General features: G+C 46.5%; 4 non-coding genes across 4 annotated transcripts; 3 read left to right on the top strand and 1 right to left on the bottom strand.

Moving 5' to 3' along the window:
• Positions 1 to 7,032: 7,032 nt before the first annotated feature.
• On the bottom strand, positions 7,033 to 7,106 carry trnan-guu (transfer RNA asparagine (anticodon GUU)). The gene has a single exon. It is a non-coding gene; the product is annotated as a tRNA-Asn (tRNA).
• A 1,356-nt stretch (positions 7,107 to 8,462) lies between these two features.
• Positions 8,463 to 8,536, top strand: trnai-aau (transfer RNA isoleucine (anticodon AAU)). Its single transcript has one exon. It is a non-coding gene; the product is annotated as a tRNA-Ile (tRNA).
• Positions 8,537 to 11,447: 2,911 nt separating this feature from the next.
• On the top strand, positions 11,448 to 11,521 carry trnai-aau (transfer RNA isoleucine (anticodon AAU)). The gene has a single exon. It is a non-coding gene; the product is annotated as a tRNA-Ile (tRNA).
• Positions 11,522 to 22,965: 11,444 nt separating this feature from the next.
• Positions 22,966 to 23,037, top strand: trnap-agg (transfer RNA proline (anticodon AGG)). The gene has a single exon. It is a non-coding gene; the product is annotated as a tRNA-Pro (tRNA).
• The last annotated feature ends 1,773 nt before the right edge of the window (positions 23,038 to 24,810 follow it).

Here is a 24,810-nt window from a genome sequence, read left to right as displayed (position 1 = left end):
TCTCTCTATCCCTGGTACACTGCGCTCATCCACAGCCTGGTAAAATATAAGAGTAAATCAATGTTAAAAAGATACAATATCACAAGCAGAAGAACAACACAACCATCACAATGTACTTGTCACAAAAAGTCTTACCAACGGTTGCTCAGGCACTGGTTGCACTGCTGGAGGAGCAGTGGCTGCACCAACAGAGACAGTGAGAGTGGTCGGGAGAGGAAGGATGGAGAGGTAGGTGGTCATGGCAGATGGACCAGAGGCGGTGTGGGTGGTCATGGCAGATTGACCAGAGGCGGCGTGGGTGGTCATGTTGGATGGACTAGAGGCGGTGTGGGTGGTTGTGGCGGATGGACCAGAGGCGCTGCGGGTGGTCATGGTGGATGGACCAGAGGCGCTGTGGGTGGTCATGGTGGATGGACCAGAGGCGGCGTGGGTGGTCATGGTGGATGGACCAGAGGCGGCGTGGGAGGTCGTGGAGGATGGACCAGTCATGGCAGATGGACCAGAGGCGGCGTAGGTGGTCGTGGAGGATGGACCAGAGGCGCTGTGAGTGGTCATGGTGGATGGACCAGAGGCGCTGTGGGTGGTCATGGTGGATGGACCAGAGGCGGCGTAGGTGGTCGTGGAGGATGGACCAGTCATGGCAGATGGACCAGAGGCGGCGTAGATGGTCGTGGAGGATGGACCAGAGGCACTGTGAGTGGTCAAGGTGGATGGACTAGAGGCGCTGTGGGTGGTCATGGTGGATGGACCAGAGGCGGCGTGGGTGGTCGTGGAGGATGGACCAGTCATGGCAGATGGACCAGAGGCGGCGTAGGTGGTCGTGGAGGATGGACCAGGGGCGCTATGAGTGGTCATGGTGGATGGACCAGAGGTGCTGTGGGTGGTCATGGTGGATGGACCAGAGGCGGCGTAGGCGGTCGTGGAGGATGGACCAGAGGCGCTGTGAGTGGTCATGGTGGATGGACCAGAGGCGCTGTGGGTGGTCATGGTGGATGGACCAGAGGCGGCGTGGGTGGTCGGGGAGTATGGACCAGTCATGGCAGATGGACCAGAGGCGGCGTAGTGGGTTGTGGCGGAGGATGGACCAGAGGGCACCCTGGTCATCCAGTTGTAAGACTGAAAAAAGGGGGGAAAAAACATGTTTATGGAATTTAATTTATCTTTTTTACTTTGCTTTTTTATTAATCTATTTACTCTTTAGATTGTATTAATGGTATTTAGTTTGTTTCTATTTTTCTTTTCATTGTGCTATACAAATAAAGTTAATAGTGCTATACAAATAATACTACTTGTACTTTTATTATTAAGAATAGTTACCAGTTGTTGATTAGGTGCTGCTGTGGTGTTGTTAGCAGACCCAGTCTGGACAGAGGCAGGATTGCTGGCTACGCTGATTGTGGTGGGTGATGAGCCAGGGGACAGGTCCAGCACCTCAATAGTGGGATCCAGGTTAAGGTCCAAACTGACATCTCCGAATCCCTCATCCTCCAACTCCTCCTCCGTGCCCACATCCTCCAACATCTGTTCTGTCACCTCAGAGTCAGGATCCATGGCCTGCCCTGTTTGACGGTACAGGTAATCTATACCTATGAGTTCACCTGGGACAGACAGGAGAACACAGTAGAGGGAAATCAGTTTTCAGAAAAATAATATAAATATTCTATTTTTATTTAATCTAAAAAGCAATTTAAAGCTGAAACTCACCAGTATAGACAGATGGTGTCTGAAAAGACGGTACAAGCTGTCTCCCAAGTACCTTAACACTGTGGGTGTTGACACAGTGCACCAGGTCCCCGGAGTAGCTTAACAGGGACGGAGGTGTGCCTGCCAGAGATGCCATTTTACGGTCCTGATTCCACCTGTTCAAGCCTTCCAGGAGGTACAGCTGGAAATTTAAGCTGTTGGCGCTTGTTCCTTTAGATAAGATCAATAACGTTACATTACTTTTTTTGTGCTATGCTATTTGAAAGGCATTCATTGAGTCACGCTTAATATTTCTGATGAATAATGATTTATACTGACCTGGAATGAACCTGTTCAAGTGTAGATGAAAGGACTCCAGTGATGTGGAGCCCCTTGCGCATCTGTATTTTGGCAGCACAATACCATCTTTGGTGGTGGTGCCAGTCTGTGTGTAGAGCAGCACACCTGTTCTTCCCCATGGTTCTCTTTCAACTGCCTCACCAATCGAGCTGGACTGTTGCCCAGCGTCCGGTCCCGAAGCAGCCTAATGACACGGATGTCACAGGCATACCTGAAAACGCATTGTTGCTGTGATTAGTTACATGTTAATTTAAGGGTCAATTCAGTGGTTTAATTCTTACAATCAACATCTTTTCTACACTGATTCACTCACTTGCGGGTCAGGATCAGCCGGAACATTTTCTGGTGAGGCAGGTCAAGCTGGTCCCGGACAGTCTGACTTGTTGACAGATAGTTAAGAGAACACACAGTGCACCTGAGTGTCTCTGTCACCATCAGGTAGTACCTGTCAATGTCCAGGACCTTCCGAGCCCTCTTGTGAACACCATAGCCCGTCAGGTTCTTGCCACAATCTGGGCAGGACACCCTCACCTTCCACAGGTGGTAGGGCATCCACACCATCAATCGATGGGTGAAGAACCGGTCTGGAGTTGGTGTCTGGTGGTAAATGAGGGCTGGGACAGGGTGCTCATACCACAGCTTCAAATCTAGCCGCAGCTTGCCAGAGTGAAATAAGGTGTTGGCAATCCACCTCTGGTCCTGCACAGGGATGGTCTTGCTCATTTCCCCTGGCAACCAGAATGAAGCTGAGGCCCCAGCCGGGGCTGGCATGACTCCTCCAGGCTCCTCCTGTTTGGAAGACAATTTGTTTATTGTATAAATAAAGGCTTCTGTAATATACACCACAGCCCGTCCAATAGTGTTTTTTAATTGCTTTGTTGCAATTCCCACAAGCAATTGGTAAATAAAGACATTCTTTAAATTACTACATTATTAGCTTAATAACTATGTGATTTGTATATTTACATCTCTGTTAACAGGTCACTATAAATTGTATCCTAGACGCATGCATTTTCTGTAAAGCTGCTTTGAAACTATATACATTGTAAATACATAATACATTATAATTAAAATGTATAATTAATAAATAAATAATAATAAAAATATATATATATATATTTACATATACAAATACATGTGAATTGAATTGAATACTATAAAACTGAATACTTGAATACTTCTCATTTAGGTTAACTAGAATGAAAGCATGAGATCAGGTTTTGAAAGAATGACTAGCTGTATTACATGTGTGATCAGCTTGGAGTTTTGTAAAGAGTTTTAAAAAATGTATGCCTTACTTGTGAAACAGTACCAAAGTGAATAAAAAAAAAAAATTGCTGCTATACTCACAGAGGATGGAGCAGGACTGGGGCTCCTCACAGAGGATGGAGCAGGACTGGGGCTCCTCACAGAGGATGGAGAAGGGGTGGTGGTCCTCACAGAGGCCATAGATGGGGCCCTCACAAACGATGGAGAAGGGGTGGTGGTCCTCACGGAGGATGGAGGAGGAGACGGGCTGGGCGGAGAAGGGCTGGAGGTCCTTGAAGAGGATGGAGCAGGACTGGGGCTCCTCACAGAGGATGATGAAGGGGTGGTGGTCCTCACAGAGGCCATAGATGGGTCCCTCATAAAGGATGGAGAAGGGGTGGTGGTCCTCACGGAGATGGAGGAGGAGAGGGGCTGGGAGAAGGGCTGGGGGTCCTTTAAGAGGGTGGAGGAGAGGGGCTTAAGCTAAAAAAAAATTGGCTTAAGTGACGACATCTGGGACCCACCAAACCGTGACTTAGTGAACTAAAAAGAGAAACAAAGTTAATTGTATGACAACCACACTATACATTTTCAACACAAACATTTTTATTCAAATCGAGTGTTTACTTATGTGTGGTGGGTAGGTTTAGGGGTAAGGGTCGGTTTGGTGATAGAAAATATAAATTAACCTGACATAAAGGCAATGGAAGTCTATGCAATGTCCTCACTAATATAGTCAAACAAAAATGTGTGTGTGTGTGTGTGTGTGTGTGTGTGTGTGTGTGTGTGTGTGTGTGTGTGTGTGTGTGTGTGTGTGTGTGTGTGTGTGTGTGTGTGTGTGTGTGTGTGTGTGTGTGTGTGTGTGTGTGCAAGTGTGTGTGTGTGTGTGTGTGCAAGTGTGCGTGCGTGTAAAAATATGAATGGCCTGACTGATCAGTCTGCAGGAGTATGCTAGAATTATTTTGATGTTGGTGGGCCATAGATCATATCAAACAAATACAAAATGAATCTAAGTAAACATTAATTACAGATTTAATATTCACCATTGACAAACTTGGAGGGGGCCTCAGGAATGTCCGTGGGGTAGGAGCAGTGTCTGAAGCCTCAGACTGGGGAGCAGCTGTGCCAGGAGCCTCAGACTGGGGAGGTGCAGCAGAAGACTGAGTGGCAGCGGCAGGCTGCGTAAACAACACCAGAAGGGCATAAGATGTAGTGAAACAGCATAACAGTATTTTAACATACATGTAATGCAACATTAAATGTCATTTTCAAATGCATCACCTTAGTGGTGTGGAATCCACAGTTGCAGACCATGGACCCTCCAAAGAGGGTGGTCTGTCCGTGGACCTGCATGGGGCATTTCTCAATCTGAAAAGACAAGAAGCATTATTAACTGATATTTTCTACACCATTCATTTTCAGGTGACCTGCATACTACATACTATGTAATGAGATACAGATAACTTTGCTTTACCTTCTGATAGAGGTCATACCACTTCCGCTGCCTTGGGGCTGGTCTATTTCCTCCTCCAGAAGGCCAAACCCCAGAGCTGGCAAAAGCCCTCAACCTCATCATCCACTCGCCATCTCCCATGGCCTTGTGGCTCTTTGGCTTTGTGCTCATCTAAACATAACAGGGAAATAAAAGTAAACAAATGCATTTTTGAAAGTACTGGACTACACAGATTTTTTCCCCCACTAAATTATAATGATACAACTATATAAAAAAAGAATTCAAACAAAACTTCAAGCTAACTAAATGATGGCTCCCCTTCCGGAAAATGATTTTACAACAAATAAACATGGTTCATATAGTTTAACACAAACGAACCATGGTTTTGCTACACTAACCACAGTCTAACCATTATATTCATAGTAAAAACTGTGGTTATATAAATGGTAATCAGCTAAATAAACATACTATAGTAAAACCATGGTTAATTTTCTTAAGGGATGACTATTTCTACTACTTATAACATTGCTTTATTTATTCAAACCAAACTTCAAGCTGACTAAATGGTGTTTATTATTTAAGATTATAGGCAACTGGTGATAAAGTGACCACAGTTTATAAACAGAAACACTTATACTATAGTAAAACCATGGTTATTATAAGTGATGACTTTATCTACAACTATAAGAGGTTTTATTTATTCAAACCAATCTTCAAATGGTGTTTAATATTTAAGATTATAGGCAACTGGTGATAATGTGACCACAGTTTATGAACAGTAACACATATACTATAGTAAAAACATGGTTATCATAAGTGATGACTTTATCTACAACTATAAGAGGTTTTATTTATTAAAACCGAACTTCAAGCTGGCTAAATGGTGTTTAATATGCAAGATTAGAGGCAACTCGTGATGACGTGGCCATAGTTTATAAACAGAAACACTTATTTTACCATAGTAAAACCATAGTTAATATAAGTGATGATGTTATCTACAACTATAAGCTTTTTTTTCATGCAAACCGAACTTAAAGCTGACTAAATGGTGTTTAATATGTAAGATTATAGGCAACTCGTGATCACGTGATCACCGTTTATGAAGACAATCACTTTTACTATAGTAAAATCACGTAAACATCGCGACAGACAGATCTAGCATACAGAACACCGATTCCTAATTACTTCTCACAAAATAAAGTCATTTAACATGAATTTAATGATGGTTTTATTCATAATTCTCCTCAGAACGTTAGGTTAGCAACTTAATGATTGCTAAAAGAAAACACTTGACAAAACGACTTTGTGTGAGGGATGAAAATGTAACTAATATATGAACAATTAATCATATAGTCAACAGAAGAAGAAAAACAAACATTTAAAACTTAATTTGCTCGGTAATAACGGAGTTATAGGGCTTTCCACGCTGGAAACCGAGACCCCGTTGGGAAGAGAGAGGCCTAATAGATGCACCCAACGTGGGCTCGAACCCACCGACCCTGATATTAAGAGTCTCATGCTCTACCGACTGAGCTAGCCGGGCAACTGCCTAAATTGAGCCCGTGAAAGGGAGCCTCACATTTCGCACAGGCTTGGCATAGCCTCTTGCGGGTAAAGTCAGGGTTAAGCCTAGAGGTAGGCTTAGAGTGTGCTTTGTTTGTTTGAGCCATATTTGTTATTGGGGGATACAATTTGACCCAGTAGAGCAGGCCAATAATATGCACAACCCGGAGCTAAAGTTCCGATTCGGTCTGTCGAGTGAGAGAGCGGTTACCGAAGGCAAACTTCTCCAAATATCAAAAGGCAAAAGTGAGCCATACAACAAAGAGTTGGAGGGACACAAACTCCAACCGGAAGCAAAAACGCTAGTACATATAGGCCTATGCCGAATCGATTGACCTCATGCCTGAGAGCCTGATAGGTTACAAGTTACCCGTGCCCTCCTTATGAGAACAAAATCCACGTTCGATCAATGTCGGAAGTTATTACGGATGCTCGATGGTGTTTTAAAAGGAGTTTTGAGCAGGACCTCTCTGGAACACCACCGGGAACAAAACATGAGCATTCCATCCACGCCCCACAGCAAACATAAGCTGATGTAAACTTTCACAACACCCGCTGTCTTCTTTGAACACAAAGCAACTGACCAAGCTGTAAACACTAAAAGGGGCCAAGAAACGTTTTGTCATGCGTCCGAAATGACACGGATGTGTTAGTGGACACACGTGTGCTAAATTCTGCAGCTGTGTTGGTGGTTGCATGGCAGGACGTCAACGAAAAACACCATTCGTCCCTGGGTGGGCTCGAACCACCAACCTTTCGGTTAACAGCCGAACGCGCTGACCAATTGCGCCACAGAGACCTACGGCTAGCCAGTCTATGGGTTAGCTTATAAAAGAAAGCAGACCTGGACTTTTCCGGTAATGGCGGACTCGCTTTCCACGCTGGAAACCGAGACCCCGTTGGGAAGAGAGAGGGCTAATAAGCTAATATAAGCTTTTTTTTTCATTCAAACCGAACTTAAAGCTGACTAAATGGTGTTTAATATGTAAGATTATAGGCAACTCGTGATCACGTGATCACCGTTTATGAAGACAATCACTTTTACTATAGTAAAATCACGTAAACATCGCGACAGACAGATCTAGCATACAGAACACCGATTCCTAATTACATCTCACAAAATAAAGTCATTTAACATGAATTTAATGATGGTTTTATTCATAATCCTCCTCAGAACGTTAGGTTAGCAACTTAATGATTGCTAAAAGAAAACACTCGACAAAACGACTTTGTGTGAGGGATGAAAATGTAACTAATATATGAACAATTAATCATATAGTCAACAGAAGAAGAAAAACAAACATTTAAAACTTAATTTGCTCGGTAATAACGGAGTTATAGGGGTTTCTGAAGAGCGCGTTTCGTCATCCAATCTCACAATGGATGTAAGCGCGGTGAGTGGCTGTGTCCATTCTCATGCCGCGACGCGATTGGCTCTCGTCCAATCTCACAATGGACAGCGAGCGATGCGATTGGCACTTGTCCAATCTCACATTGGAAAGCGAGCGACGCGATTGGACGAGGATAGAGCGGCAGAGACAGACGATCCTGATCCAGGTAGCGCCACAGAGACCTACGGCGAGCCAGTCCATGGGTTAACTTATAAAAAAAAGCAGACCTGAACTTTTCCTGATGGAAAAGTCTGGAAAAGAAAACATTGGCTGATGGTCAAAGCTATTGGCTTAAAGCGTTATATTTTAATTAAATCTACAATTAAAAGGTAGCCAGTGCAAAGTTGCCAGCACAGAGGAAATGCGGCCTCTTTTTTTGTGGTCATTGGAAATCACGCTGCAGCACCTGCACACGTGCAAGGGATCGTGCCTCGTCTTTGTCTTTGAGAGCGATGGACAACGTCTCTCCATCATCGAGGGGAATTAGCTCAAATGGTAGAGCGCTCGCTTAGCATGCGAGAGGTAGCGGGATCAATACCTGCATTCTCCAGTGTTGTCCATCCTTTTTACGCGGCCCTGCAGCAGCAGGGAGGACGTATGTTTCGGCTCGTTGGTCTAGGGGTATGATTCTCGCTTAGGGGACGAGAGATCCCGGGTTCAAATCCCGGACGAGCCCATTATTAGGCTTTGCTTTTAATCTCTTCAGCCTGATTAGGGCCACCAGGATATTTCTGAGAAATTGGGGATAAAATGTGCCAGAGAGAGGCCGGTTAGCTCAGTTGGTTAGAGCGTGGTGCTAATAACGTCAAGGTCGCGGGTTCGATCCCCGTACGGGCCACTCATTTTCTCTCTGGGACCTTCGCTCTGCTCTTCTCGAAAATGACGTGCGGTCTCTCAGACATCACTGCTGGCTAAACCACACAAGTACCTGGCCGAAATAGCTCAGTTTGGAGAGCGTTAGACTGAAGATCTAAAGGTCCCTGGTCCAATCCCGGGTTTCGGCAGAGGAACCACGTCTGCCTCTCTTAGTCGAGGTGGTCAATTGACCAAAAGCCATCTACCTGAATCCACCTAGCCTCATCGTTATCTGCCTCTCAGACAGCCAGCTAGCAAGTTATGTTGGTACCATGGTGTAATGGTTAGCACTCTGGGCTTTGAATCCAGCGATCCGAGTTCAAATCTCGGTGGAACATTTTTAGGTTCTTTGCAGAAGGGAGGGAAAAAACAGAGGTGATGTGCAACTGCTGACGTGGCGGTGAAATTGGCACTCTCAAACCGAGTCGGAATTGGGGAAACATGGGCTTCAAAAGCAAAGGCTTCATTTGTACACAAGGCAATTCAAAGTTATTCAGAGTTGTATAAAAAACAATAATGCTTATGCTCATAATAATAACAATCATTAATTATTATAATATTATAATAATTAATTACATAAAAAAACAAATGCTGTAGTAAAATACTTTCAGTTGGAATATGACAGCTATGTAACGTTCTGTTTATGCCTGTGTCCTTTCAGATTATGTATGCATACCCGGTTTTATGAAGAACCTCTGAGGGTTGACTCCTTATGGGGCCAACTGAGCAGGCCAATAGGAGGGAGATCGTGTTGGCAGGGAGGGCCAGGTGTAAGGGCAACTGCGGTGAACTGCTTCGGGCTGGTCGCGGTCTTTATCCGTGCCTAAATTGCGCCCGTGAAGGGAGCCTCACATTTCGCACAGGCTTGGCATAGCCTCTTGCGGGTAAAGTCAGGGTTAAGCCTAGAGGTAGGCTTAGACTTTACTTTGTTTTTTTGAGCCATATCTGTTGTTGGGCGATACAATTTGACCCAGTAGAGCAGGCCAATAATATGCACAACCCGGAGGTAAAGTTCCGTTTCGGTCTGTCGAATGAGAGAGCGGTTACCGAAGGCAAACTTCTCCAAATATCCAAAGGCAAAAGTGAGTCATACAACAAAGAGTTGGAGGGACAGAACCTCCAACCGGAAGCAAAAACGCTGGTACATATAGGCCTATGCCGAATCGATTGACCTCATGCCTGAGAGCCCTCCTTATGAGAACAAAATCCACGTTCGATCAATGTCGGAAGTTATTACGGATGCTCGATGGTGTTTTAAAAGGAGTTTTGAGCAGGACCTCTCTGGAACACAGGCCTCCACCACCCGGAACAAAACATGAGCATTCCATCCACGCGCCACAGCAAACATAAGCTGATGTAAACTTTCACAACACCCGCTGTCTTCTTTGAACACAAAGCAACTGAGCAAGCTGTAAAAGCTAAAAGGGGCCAAGAAACGTTGTGTCAAAGACAAAGTCGAGGCGCGATCCCTAGCACGTGTGCAGGTGCTGCAGCGTGATTTCCAATGACCACAAAAAAAGAGGCCGCATTTCCTCTGTGCTGGCAACTTTGCACTGACTACCTTTTAATTGTAGATTTAATCAAAAAATTGTGCTTTAAGCCATGCAGCTTATGTTGCAAATGTTTGCGGCCCGGCAGGAGCAGGGAGAATGTATGTTTCGTCTCGTTGGTCTAGGGGTATGATTCTCGCTTAGGGTGCGATAGGTCCCTATCGCACCCTAAGCGACCCTCGCAGCGATCCGAGTTCAAATCTCGGTGGGACCTGCTTTTGCCAGGAATGTGTGCAGTACCTCATTCGAAAAAACTTTTTCGGCAGCACTGAGCCGCAAGAGCTCATCTAGGTAGTGCCCCTTGAAGGGGGTCGTAAAAAGGATTGACAGCACTGGAGAATGCAGGCATCGATCCCGCTACCTCTCGCATGCTAAGCGAGCGCTCTACCATTTGAGCTAATTCCCCTCGATGATGGAGATAAGGTGTCCATCGGTCTCAAAGACAAAGACGAATCGCGATCCCTAGCATGTGTGCAGGTGCTGCAGCGTGATTTCCAATGACCACAAAAAAAGAGGCCGCATTTCCTCTGTGCTGGCAACTTTGCACTGACTACCTTTTAATTGTAGATTTAATCAAAAAATTGTGCTTTAAGCCATGCAAGCTGAAATGTTTGCGGCCCGACAGGAGCAGGGAGAATGTATGTTTCGTCTCGTTGGTCTAGGGGTATGATTCTCGCTTAGGGTGCGATAGGTCCCTATCGCACCCTAAGCGACCCTCGCAGCGATCCGAGTTCAAATCTCGGTGGGACCTGCTTTTGCCAGGAATGTGTGCAGTACCTCATTCGAAAAAACTTTTTCGGCAGCACTGAGCCGCAAGAGCTCATCTAGGTAGTGCCCCTTGAAGGGGGTCGTAAAAAGGATTGACAGCACTGGAGAATGCAGGCATCGATCCCGCTACCTCTCGCATGCTAAGCGAGCGCTCTACCATTTGAGCTAATTCCCCTCGATGATGGAGATAAGGTGTCCATCGGTCTCAAAGACAAAGACGAATCGCGATCCCTAGCACGTGTGCAGGTGCTGCAGCGTGAATTCCAATGACCACAAAAAAAGAGGCCGCATTTCCTCTGTGCTGGCAACTTTGCACTCGCTACCTTTTAATTGTAGATTTAATTAAAATATTGCGCTTTAAGCCTTGCAAGCTGAAATGTTTGCGGCCCGGCAGCAGCAGGTAGAATGTATGTTTCGGCTCGTTGGTCTAGGGGTACGATTCTCGCTTAGGATGCGAGAGGTCCCGGGTTCAAATCCCGGCCGAGACCATTATTAGGCTTTGCTTTTAATCTCTTCAGCCTGATTAGGGCAACCAGGATATTTCTGAGAAATTGGGGATAAAATGTGCCAGAGAGAGGCCGATTAGCTCAGTTGGTTAGAGCGAGGTGCTAATAACGCCAAGGTCGAGGGTTCGATCCCCGTACGGGCCACTCATTTTCTCTCTGGGACCTTCGCTCTGCTCTTCTCGAAAATGACGTGTGGTCTCCCAGACATCACTGCTGGCTAAACCACACAAGTACCTGGCCGAAATAGCTCAGTTTGGAGAGCGTTAGACTGAAGATCTAAAGGTCCCTGGTTCAATCCTGGGTTTCGGCAGAGGAACAACGTCTGCCTCTCTTAGTCGAGGTGGTCAATTGACTAAAATACATCTCCTATTTACCTAATTAAACCTAGCCTCATCGCTATCTGCCTCTCAGACAGCCAGCTAGCAGGTAATGTTGGTTCCATGGTGTAATGGTTAGCACTCCGGGCTTTGAATCCAGCGATCCGAGTTCAAATATTGGTGGAACCTTTTTAGGTTTTTGCGGAAGGGAGGGAAAAAACAGAGGTGATGCGCAACTGCTGACGTAGTGGTGAAATTGGCACTCTCAAACCGAGTCGGAATTGGGGCAAGATGGGCTTAAAAAGCAAAGGCTTCATTTGCTCCTTGCTAGTTCAAATCTCGGTGGGACCTGCTTTTGCCAGGAATGTGTACAGTACCTCGTTCGAAAAAACTTTTTCGGCAGCACTGAGCCGCAAGAGCTCATCTAGGTAGTGCCCCTTGAAGGGGGGCGTAAAAAGGATGGACAGCACTGGAGAATGCAGGCATCGATCCCGCCACCTCTCGCTTGCGCCTACTGCTTCCTACCGATTGAGCCAAAGTAAGCCCAAAGTAAGCCCACGTGAGCCAATTGTGTTTCTGTGCTGTGGCTTACTTTTGACCAATCGTGTTTCTCTCCTGTGGCTTACTTTTGACCAATCGCCTTTCTCTCCTGTGGCTTACTTTTGACCAATCGCGTTTCTCTCCTGGCTCTGCTCCTGTGGCTTACTTTTGACCAATCGGCGACCGCTATTATTATCGTCATCTTTGCAATCTTTGCAACAGGTAAGTCTATTCTTCACGACTGTATAATCGATCATTATTTATTCATAAACAGTGTTTGTTTTTAGACAATTAAACATGCCAATAAAGCTAGCTAGCGTGTAATAGCACACGTTTTCTTCTGTACATGTGAACCTGCAACTTTACGATGATATACAGTAAAAAACATGTCACTACTGTCAAGATAATTAGCCGACCGCTAATTAAGCTATATCCTCCTTAAACCATTTTTTTGTTGTTGTTAATTTTGTTGTTGTTTTTTGTGTCATTCATTACATTATTTTGAGCACAAGAAGATTTTTACTAAAACCTTTAAAAAAAGTTTAATTCATATATGTTATACTATACTATGTTATACACCAGTATACATATTTATGTTATCTTTTTAAATACTATGTGATACATATTTAAAAAGATATGAATAGGCAAAAACAAGTGTTTTTTTGTTTCAACAAATGATTCTCAACTATGTTATAAAAGATATACCAAAACGATTTGATATACCATTTTAAGTTTTAGATCTGTTTGATGATCATATTATTATGAATTGTCATAAACGCCTTTATGTTATATTTGGTGTTTCTTAGTAATCTCTGCCACAAAAGCTAAACAAAACAAAATGATTTAAGCATGGCATGATACCAGCAAGATTGTACCAAGAAGTGTTATTTATTTTCTTATTAATAAGTTCATCACACTATTTACAATTTGTACACAAGGCAATTCAAAGTGATTCACAGTTGTATAAAAACAATAATGCTTATGCTCATAATAATAATAATCATTAATTATTATAATATTATAATAATTAATTACATAAAAAAAACAAATGCTGTAGTAAAATACTTTCAGTTGGAATATGACAGCTATGTAACGTTCTGTTTATGCCTGTGTCCTTTCAGATTATGTATGCATACCCGGTTTTACGAAGAACCTCTGAGGGTCGACTCCTTATGGGGCCAACTGAGGAGGCCAATAGGAGGGAGATCGTGTTGGCAGGGAGGGCCAGGTGTAAGGAGGAGGTCCTGGCTGAGGCCACTGCCTTTGTGAGGCAGAATGGAGGGAATCCTGGAGACCAGTTCCTGGTTCTGGCTCACTGCAAGATCCAGTTTGGGAAACACCAGGGTCAGAGGTTCCTGTGGCTGCTGGAGAACTCACTGGGGTATGCCTGCTATCTGGTCAGCAGCATTTTGGGGGAGGAGGAGAGGGACAACCCGCTGTCGGCCAACAAACACCTGTTCCTCAGATACACCTCGCAGATCAGGGAGGTAGGCGAGGCTGTGGAGGTGTATCAGAAAAAACAGGCCATGCTGTAGGAGGCCCAGAGGACAGGAGACTCTGGATGTCTGATGGTGGAGTTTGGGGATTTTAATGGTAGGTCAATGAAGGAGGTGTATGAGGACCCAAGCAAGGAGGCCCAGGCTCTCATCACCTACCTGAAGAAGGCAAAGGCCAGGCCTAACACCAATATGGCCCTTTTCAAAGCATACGTGCTGAAGAGGCAGGCTCCAGCCCACGTGCCCACCACCACTGTGCCCACTGCATCTGTCCTCACTGCTGCTGTGCCCACTGCCACTGTGTCTGTTCCTCCTCCACCTACTGCCACTAAGAACAAGCCACTGCTGGCGACCAATGTGAAGGCCCTGTTGGCGCGGGGGAAGCATTTATCTGCTTCACAGCTGGCACAAAAGATTTTGTCTCCAGCCAAACCCTGTAAGTGATTTGCAAGCTTTAAAATCATTACAGTATATATTATGCAGTATATATGTCTAACGAAAATACGTGTTCAACAGCTGCAGGACCACGTGTACCTCCTGCGTCTGAGTCCGCAGCCCGGAGACAGCTCTTTACATGTGGTGAGTATCACTTAACGCATACAAGTGTGTTGGTGACATGTGCTTAGTGTTTTATGTTATTTTACAGATTCTGCTGCTACGGAGTTTTTTGAGGAGGAAGATGACCTGGAGATGGCAACTGTAGCCTCGCAAGCTGAGGAACAACTTCCTCAAGGTATGTAAATCTTAAACAATATTTTACAAACAATTACAAATAAAACAAAACAGTATTTTTTAAATGACATATTATTTTATTTCACAACACAGAGGAATGGCACTTCTCAGGTGTCAATCTACATTCACTCTTTGAGTGAACATCCTCAAAGGAAAAAAGAGAATTTAAAGGTGTATGTAAAAGGTTTTATTTCATTTTTTATCGTAATCACTGACTAAAGCTCATTCTTGTCATCTCACACTTCCCCCCATCTCCCCTTGGAATAAGTGGCTGTTGTAGTGTTTGGTCTGCTTCGCTTCACACTTGGCTGATCCCATCTTTTTTTCTTCTTGTATTTCTTCTAATGGTGCTTGGATGAAAAACAGGATGATTTTCACTGGTTCCTTCCATCTTTTCATCATCATGTCGTCTCTCTACTAATCATACATGCTTTGCAGTAAACCTTGTAATCGCAGTAGCTGTCCAGCAGAGCTGAGAAAGTCATGCAATGAAAGTCTAAAACAATAAGATAATTTTGTTGTGTTTTTTTACGCTCCAGCCACTGCAGGCTCGAGAGGCCCTGCTCCTGCCCCGGCTCGTGATACTGCCCCTGCTCCTGCCCCTATCCTGCTCCTCCAGCATTGTGGACCCCTGGCCAGGTGTCCCAGTCACCTGCAGAGCTTCCTGTCCACTGGAAATAGCAACTCCCATCTTTCCAGCAGGACTGGATCAGGAAGACTCTGTTCAGGGCCAACATAAAAACAGGGAAGCCTGAGCTGACGCCACATCCCAACTTCTGGTGGTATCCTCCCCAGCCCCCGACCGTCTTCACCCAGCCCCCTACTTCTCCTGATATTTTCTTCTGCCGCCCTCTGTTCCTCTGGATGCCGCTGAAGATGTGGTCCATTCCACTTGTCTGTGTCCAGCCAGCCTGCAATAACCACAAGCTGACAGCTGCTGGCCTTTATCGCACTGTGCGCAAGATCCTGGACATAGACGGGTGGTATGACATGGCCACAGAGTATCTGGAGTGCAAAGGGTGCAAGAAGAAGTATCCAGCCTGGTCTGAAGACATCCTGGGACAGCTCGACATGGGACACCGCAGAAAATTCCCCGCCATTCTGACTTACAGGTAGAACACATTCATATTTAGAGCGATGCACTGTAATTTGTTGTACTGTATAAAATCAAATACGTTGATTTACTGATATTAACATTGAATTATTTGACTGTCTGTAGGTACTCGTGTGACTACCGTGTAGTCATAATGATGCGGGAGAGGACCCAGGGCAACAGTGTCACACAGCTTCACAAAAAGCTGCAGGAGCAACACACCTCAGCGTGGTCACAGCGGACGCTGGAGTACCTCACTGTCTGTGAGCCCTTCACAGACTCCTCCATCGTTGAGCCTCCACTCTTTTCTGTGCCCCCGCCCCTCCCACCCATCCCCAAACCCAAGTGGCTGTTTGTGTTTGTGCCAGGGACGTCCTCTCGCGGCTACCTGAGGTCAAGGCCAAAATAACCTCAGTCTTTGGCTCTGTCCTCAAGATGGACTCCACCAAAAAGGTATAAAAAGTCAAGTTTGAGTAATAATAATTGTTATTATCTTAAATTTTTCTGACATTTGTTTATTCTACGTTTTTTTTTTTTTTTACAAAACTGGCCGGTGCTGCTGCCAACACTGCTGGTTGGTGCACTAATGTAGGCAATGAGCACGGCCAGGTGTTGGTGTCAGTCCTCACAGCGGCAGAGGGGCATGGATTGTGGCCCATGGCGGTGGGTCTCATGAAGAGGTACAGGGAGGCGGGAGTGGCACCACCCGCCGTCATGTATGTGGACAGAGAGTGCTGCAGCCCACACGCGCACAGACAGTCGCAGGTCAGAGCCATGTTCATAGAGTGGGATGTGCTCCAAGTGCGCCTGGACATTTGGCACTTCATGCGGCGCTTTGCAGCAGGTGTCATCACGGAGGCTCATCAGCTCTATGGCACCTTCATGGCTCGGCTTTCCAGGTGCATCTTTGAGCTGGATCCAGATGATGTCGCTGCTCTAGGGTTGGCCAAACAGGGGGAGTTACAGGCCAGAGGAGTTGGTCCAGTCACAGAGAAGGCTCTGGATAAGCTGATCACCAGGAAGGAGTTGGCACTGCACTGTCGCAAGCGGACCAGAGGAGTGGAGGAGACCACCTGGAGGATCAAGGCGCTCATTGATGAGATGGACAGTGAGAAGGGGAGGGACACTCTGGGGGTACCACTGCTGGACCACGAGCGAATCCAACAGGTCTGGATAGACCAGCAGAGGCACATCGCCTGTATTCAGGACCCAGAGGGCTTCCCTTTGTACCAGAAGACAGACACACTGAAGAAGGGTGGTGTGGAGCTCAGCTGCTATCGCTGTGCTCGTGGCTCCACCTCCTTGGAGTCTTTCCACCTCCATTTAAATCGCTTCATCCCAGGTAGGTTATAACTTTTATAACCTGCAAAAACTTTAAACTTTTATAACCTATTCTGCCATACTGAATACATAGATAACTAATATTTGACTTTATTTGACCTGTAGGGACCAGTGCCAGTGATGCGCATTTCCAGGCCTATCTCCTGGAAGGCCTGATGCGCTGGAACCAGGACCGGATGGATGAAGCAGTGAGGGGAAAGACTGACCTGAGGACCTACAGTAGCGTTGAGAGGGAGGCAATGGACCGGCTCAGCCGCAAAGTGCTGAAGATGTCCCTGGATGATCGCTACCAGCCTCCATGGGCTTACACAGGTGAGAATTATTATCTCAAACAAAAGATTATACATTATACAGGTGTATGAGTGTTTGAGTGTACATTTTTTTATATTGTATTTCAAATAATTCAACTATTGTTGGAGTTATTTGTACTTTGTTTAATTTAGGCTTAATTTGACCCTTTATAGCCTTATTTCTTTGGTTTCTTTTGCTAAAGTGAATTTGCTTTATTTTGCATTTATGCTTATTATCTTCTTGTTTAGTATTTTAATCTTTTGATCTTTCAAACTGCGTCAAGCCTACAAACGATCAAACTTTGAAAAGTTTGATTGGTTTTTTTGTTTCAGTTTGTTATGGACAAATAGCCACTACAGCTATAATAATGTGAATGTGCTTTGTATGTGTGTTCTTTTGCAGGGGAGCTGCTGGGTATGGAGTATCTGTACAGTCAGTCTGGGAAATCCTTGACTGTTATGGATACTCTGCGCCCTGCCCAGCCTTCTCTGCAGTCTCCTCCTCTGCGCCCTGCCCAGCCTCCTCTGCAGTCTCCTCCTCTGCGCCCTGCCCAGCCTCCTCTGCAGTCTCCTCCTCTGCGCCCTGCTCAGCCTCCTCTGCAGTCTCCTCCACAGCCTTCTGTCCAGCCAAGTGCTGCCTCTGCTCCTGCAACATCAACTGGGTCCAGTGTTGCAGACCAGGCTCCTGTAAGTAAGCTTCTCATTATTGGTTTCTATTTGCTTTTACACTCTGACATTTAACATGCTGTGTATTGTTATTGTAATACTTTCCTGCAGGCTCCTATTCTTGGACCCGATGGCGTTGCAGGCTGGGATAAGGTGCAGGATCTGTCTGAGTACCTGGTGTCCCGCTGTCAGGCACTCTACCTGGACGAGCAGCAGGTCACAGAGGTCATCCGTCTGTGGACTGCTCTTCCTGATGGGGACAAGAGGAAGATCCACTATCAGCCCAGACACCAGCCCAAACTGACCCAGGGACGCTTCAAGGCTCCGAAAAACACAGGAGTGACACCGGGTGTGGACAGTGTGAAGAGATGCCTGATTGGTCATCCTGGGGGGCCAGCTCAGTGGCCCAGCACCAGTCGCTTAGTTGAGGCCAGGTGTATCAAACTGTGTGCACTTCACAAGTCCCCAACTAAGAAGGATGGAGTCCGTCTTCCTCGTTGGACTAAGGTGCTCACGGATTACCACCACATCCGAGACCTGGTGCTGAACTGCCAAACTCTGATGGAGGCCACGTCACTTCAGCTGTTTATGCTGAATCAGAGGACTCTCACTCAGTGGTAAGCATGGTTTTACATTGACATTTGAAAGAAAGGGATAGCAGTTATTTATTATGAATACATTTTTTGATTGCAGGTTTAATCGAAGGGAGAACACCCAGGAAGTGACAGGCTCCTAAGCTACGGCCGGGCAGACGACCTGCCAGTGCTGCAATTGTGAGGCCAATTACCCCAGCAGCTCCTACTCCTCCCCCAGTTCCTGTGCCACTGCCCCAGTTCATTTTATTGAACACTGCGCCCACGCTGCTGGCAGCTGGTGCAGGTGGCGCTTCAGCTGCTCCTCTCCTGGCTCCAACTCCAGTGTTTCCTGACGTGCGAGAGGCTCCTGCTCCCACTGCCCCGGTGTCTGTGTCCCGCTTCACTCAGAGGAACAGACGACGCAGGGCAGAAGAGGAGGCCAGTGGAGCCCACAAAAGGAAATATGTCTGTGAAGTGGCATATAACAAATGCTCTAAGTGTAGCAAGCCCAAAACCAAGGAGTTCGGCCACAGCCGCTTCGGCAGTGCCACGTTTTGCCCCAGTGTCTCTGGTGGCATATCTTTAGAGGAGTGGCTGGTAGAACAGCGCCAGCAGAAAAAACCTGGACAGCCACCTCCATAATAAAAATCTTCCAACACAGAAAAAAGATTGTTTGTGAATACCTGTAAATAAATATCTACGTGTAAATACAGTTATGTTCTTTTTTCTCTCAATCTTTCTGTAATGTCTTGTTTGTTTAATTTATATTACAGAATGTTCTATTCTATTTCTACATTGTTAGTTGTTTATTGTTGTTCATTAATGTCTTGATGTTTTAGTAAATAAATACTGTTCACACTCTTATTCATTGTGATGCTTTTAATTGCCTTGGGACTGGAATGTGCAAACTGTACATGGGCCCACCCACTCTTTCATAGAGTATACATTGTATATAACACATATATTGTGTGTATGTCCATATATTTATGTGTGTGTACTTATTTCAATATTTGTTTGTATTCATTTTAATAAAAAAAATTACATTTCGATATTTGTGTGCATTTGTGTGTATAAAACATTTGAAGTGTCCTAAAATAAATCAGATAAATCACATCAATCAATCCCACACACAAAAAACACATATTTGAATAAACATTTGTATTAGTTTTATTAAACCATAAACATGTAATATGCTTTTTTTAAAAATAATATACACAATTAATATCAATCAATATAATGATATGTCAAATTGATAACCAAGTGAAGGCGCATGCGCAGTTGATCACACACTAGTCGCGCAGAACACGGGTTCGAGCCCAGCCCGCGGAGTGTGACTTGTTTCACATGTAACTAAAACTCTTCCATAACGTACAGGAATATAGCCCGAATATTGTTGCAGGGCAAATTTGTAAGTTTTTTTCACGTTTTCTGCGTCCTTTTCGCTTGCGTGCGGGGCGCAAAGATTGGACCCCTTCTTTTGCGCAGAGAGCGCTCTACTATTTGAGCTAATTCCCCTCGATGATGGAGTGAAGCTGTCCATCGCTCTCAAAGACAAAGGCGAGGCGCCATCCCTAGCACGTGTGCAGGTGCTGCAGCGTGATTTCCAATGACCACAAAAAAAGAGGCCGCATTTCCTCTTTGCTGGCAAATTTGCACTGGCTACCTTTTAATTGTAGATTTAATTAAAATATTGCGCTTTAACCCCTCCTTGAACCGCCACCTTAACGTGGTGGAGGGGTTTGAGTACCCGAATGACCCTAGGAGCTATGTTGTCTGGGGCTATATGCCCCTGGTAGGGTCTCCCAAGGCAAACAGGTCCTAGGCGACGAGTCTGACTAAGAGCGGTTCAAACCCCCCTTATGATGGACAAACATTCAAGGACCGTGACGTCGCCCGGTATGGCGCAGCCGGGGCCCCACCCTGGAGCCAGGCCCGGGGTTGGGGCTCGTATGCGAGCGCCTGGTGGCCGGGCCTCTTCCCATGGGGTCCGGCCGGGCTCAGCCCGAAGTGACCGTGACCGCCTTCCCGTGGGCTAACCACCTGCAGGAAGAGACGTAAGGGGCCGGTGCAGAGAGGATCGGGTGGCAGTCGAAGGCAGGGACCTCGACGACCCGATCCCTGGACACGGAAACTAGCCTTAGGGACGTGGAACATCACCTCGCTGGCGGGGAAGGAGCCTGAGATGGTGCGTGAGGTTGAGAGGTTCCGACTAGAGATAGTCGGGATCACCTCTACGCATGGCTTGGGCTCTGGAACCACACTCCTTGAGAGAGGATGGACTCTTCACCACTCTGGAGTTGCCCATGGTGAGAGGCGACGGGCTGGTGTGGGTTTGCTTATAGCTCCCCAGCTCAGCCGCCATGTGTTGGAGTTTACCCCGGTGAACGAGAGGGTCGTTTCCCTGCGCCTACGGGTCGGGGATAGGTCTCTCACTGTCGTGTGTGCCTACGGGCCAAACAGCAGTGCAGAGTACCCGGCCTTCTTTGGGTCTCTGGGAGGAGTGCTGGAAAGTGCTCCGACTGGGAACTCCGTCGTTCTACTGGGGGACTTCAACGCTCACGTGGGCAGCGACAGTGACACCTGGAGGGGCGTGATTGGGAGGAACGGCCCCCCCGACCTGAACCCGAGCGGTGTTCAGTTATTGGACTTCTGTGCTAGTTACAGATTGTCCATAACGAACACCATGTTCAAGCACAAGGGTGTCCACCAGTGCACGTGGCACCAGGAGACCCTAGGTCGCAGGTCGATGATCGACTTTGTGGTCGTTTCATCTGACCTGCGGCCGTATGTCTTGGACGCTCGGGTGAAGAGAGGAGCGGAGCTGTCAACTGATCACCACCTGGTGGTGCGTTGGAAACGATGGCGGGGGAGGAGGCTGGACAGACTCGGCAGACCCAAGCGTACTGTAAGGGTTTGCTGGGAACGTTTGACCGAGTCTCCTGTCAGAGAGATCTTCAACTCCCACCTCCGGCAGAGCCACGACCGGGTCCCGAGGGAGGCTGGAGATATTGAGTCTGAGTGGACCATGTTCTCCACCTCCATTGTCGAAGCGGCTGCTTGGAGCTGTGGCCGTAAGGTCTCCGGTGCCTGTCGAGGCGGCAATCCCCGAACCCGGTGGTGGACACCGGAAGTAAAGGATGCCGTCAAGCTGAAGAAGGAGTCCTATCGGGCCTGGATGGCTTGTGGGACTCCTGAGGCAGCTGACAGGTACCGGCAGGCCAAGCGGACTGCAGCCCGGTTGGTTGTGGAGAAAAAACTCGGGCCAGAGAGGAGTTCGATGAGGCCATGGAGAAGGACTATCGGCTGGCCTCGAAGAGATTCTGGAAAACTGTCCGGCGCCTCAGGAGAGGGAGACAATGCCCTACCAACGCTGTTCACAGTGGAGGTGGGCAGCTGTTGACCTCAACTGGGGATTTCGTCGGACGGTGGAAGGAATACTTTGAGGATCCTTTGCTAAGGGCTGTCCGGTCCCTGTATGACCGATGCAGGAGCTTGGTTCGCATTGCCGGTATTAAGTCAGACTTCTTCCCGGTGCATGTTGGACTCCGGCAGGGCTGCCCTTTGTCGCCGGTTCTGTTCATAGTTTTTATGGACAGAATTTCTAGGCGCAGCCAGGGGCCGGAGGGTGTCAGGTTTGGGGACCACGCGATTTTGTCTCCGCTTTTTGCGGACGATGTTGTCGTGTTGGTCCCTTCACATCAGGACCTTCAGCATGCACTGGGACGGTTTGTAGCCGAGTGTGAAGTGGCAGGGATGAAAATCAGCACCTCCAAATCCGAGGCCATAGTCCTCAGTCGGAAAAGGGTGGCTTGCTCACTTCAGGTTGGTGGAGAGATCCTTCCTCAAGTGGAGAAGTTTAAGTACCTTGGGGTTTTGTTCACGAGTGAGGGAAGGATGGAACGGGAGATTGACAGACGGATCGGTGCAGCTTTTGCAGTAATGCGGTCGATGTACCGGTCTGTTGTGGTGAAGAAGGAGCTGAGCCGTAAGGCAAAGCTCTCGATTTACCGGTCAATCTACGTTCCTACTCTCACCTTTGGTCATGAGCTTTGGGTCATGACCGAAAGGACAAGATCCCGGATACAGGCGGCCAAAATGAGCTTTCTCTGCAGAGTGGCTGGCCGATCCCTTAGAGATAGGGTGAGAAGCTCGGTCACTCGGGAGGAGCTCAGAGTAGAGCCGCTGCTCCTCCACATCGAGAGGGGTCAGCTGAGGTGGCTCGGGCATCTGTTGCCACCTCCTGGACGCCTTCCCGGGGAGGTGTTCCGGGCACGTCCCACTGGGAGGAGACCCCGGGGAAGACCTACGACACGCTGGAGAGACTATGTCTCCCGGCTGGCCTGGGAACGCCTCTGTGTCCCCCCGGAAGAGCTGGAGGAAGTGTCAAGGGAGAGGGAAGTCTGGGCTTCTCTGCTCAGACTGCTGCCCCCGCGACCCGGCCCCGGATAAGCGGAGGAAGATGAATTGATGAATTGCCCTTTAAGCCATGCAAGCGGAAATGTTTGCGGCCCGGCAGCAGCATGCAGGAAGTATGTTTCGGCTCGTTGGTCTAGGGGTATGATTCTCGCTTAGGATGCGAGAGGTCCCGGGTTCAAATCCCGGACAAGCCCATTATTAGGCTTTGCTTTTAATCTATTCAGCCTGATTAGGGCAACCAGGACATTTCTGAAAATTGGGGAAAAAATGTGACAGAGAGAGGCCGGTTAGCTCAGTTGGGTAGAGCGTGGTGCTAATAACGCCAAGGTCGCAGGTTAGATTCGCTCTACTCTTCTCGAAAATGACGGGAGGTCTCCCACACATCCCTGCTGGCTAAACCACACAAGGACCTGGCCAAAATAGCTTTTTTTTTCTTTCTTTTTTTTTAAACCACCTAACAGCAGCTTTTAGCTGGCTGGAGGGTGGTTATTTTCTTTTTTTTTCAAGCATGGACGGATTAACGGCAAACGACACTGGACTGGTTGGAGGAACACGCATGGTAATTGACAATGGACTGGCAGGAGGAACACGCATGGTAATCGACAATGGAGTGGCAGGAGGAACACGCAAGGCAAACGGCAATGGACTTGCCTGGAGGAACACGAAAGGCAAACGACAATGGACTGGCAGGAGGAACACGAAAGGCAAACGACAATGGACTGGCAGGAGAAAAACGCACGGCAAACAACAATGGACTGGATAATCGACCACGAGTGAGAAATGGAAACACCAGAGATGTGAGTGAGAAAATCAACGAAAGGAAATATTTAAAAGAGGCTACAGTGATTGTGAATGTGGAAAACGTGATTGAGGTAAAAGCGGAGGATATTATTAAAGCTGTGACGGAATTATGTGGACATGGCGAAATTTTAGCGCTAAGACCAAGACAAGGAAAGGAACATGAACTGACAATGGAAAAAGAAGAAGTGTGTGACAAACTGACTGATGGACTGGTAATAAAAGGAGTTAAATGTGAAGTGAAAAATCTGCAGAACAGAGGAAGGAGGTTGGGAAAATCGGGTGGACGGACAGGTGCATGAAGGAAACAACGAGGAGGAACGGCAAACGGATGAAGGACAACCGGAAGAAAGCTTACAACAAGAAATGGAAGGAGCAGCGAGCATCAGAGAGGAAGGACAACAAGAGAACGATAAAGAACAAACAATGGAGCAGGACACTCAATGGACAGTAATGGACATTTCGGACAGTTTTATAAGTTACCTGGATGACGTGGAGAAAGATGGACATGAAAAGAAGGATCAAAGTGAGACTGAAGGTGAAGAAGAAACAACGATGGACAAAGACAGAGAGGGGAAAGGACAATTAAGAAGAAGACTAGTAAAGGTAAAACCAAATATTGGTATCGCAAGAAAAAGGACTATTTTAAAGGTTTTAGATAAAAGTGAAAATAGGTTTGAAGTGTTAAAGGACCTGGAGGGAGAAGATGAAGATTAATGGTTTTTAGGTATTTATTTGTTTTTCTTTTAATGGGTTTTAGTTGTGTTACTTTTAATGCCATAGGACTTTTGATGTAAGAAAATTTGAGCAAATGAAAGAAATGTTCAAGAATGAAGATGTGATTTTATTACAAGAGACTAACTGGAGAGAAGGTTTTATGACTGAAATAAGAAAAAGATGGAACGGAGAGATTTTATATAATAATGGGGATGATAGGCAGGGCAGAGGTGTAGCGGTTTTAATAAAGGAAAACAGAGGTGTAAAAGGTAAAACAATATACAATGATAAAGAAGGGAAATGTATGGCAGTAGAAATGGATTTTGAGGGGAAAGTAGTAGTTGTGGTTAACGTTCATGCGCCAACGGAAGAGAATGAAAAGAAAGAGTTTTTTAGTGTTTAGAGAATTTTTAAAGAAATATAAAGAAGTTATAATGATGGGTGATTTTAAT

This window comes from Siphateles boraxobius, unplaced genomic scaffold (genome assembly GCF_051911475.1).
Source record: "Siphateles boraxobius isolate OS27281-9 unplaced genomic scaffold, OSU_SipBor_1 19, whole genome shotgun sequence".
Classification (NCBI taxonomy): domain Eukaryota; kingdom Metazoa; phylum Chordata; class Actinopteri; order Cypriniformes; family Leuciscidae; genus Siphateles; species Siphateles boraxobius.
Note: the sequence above shows the minus strand (reverse complement) of the source record. Positions and strands in the feature narration are given on the sequence as shown.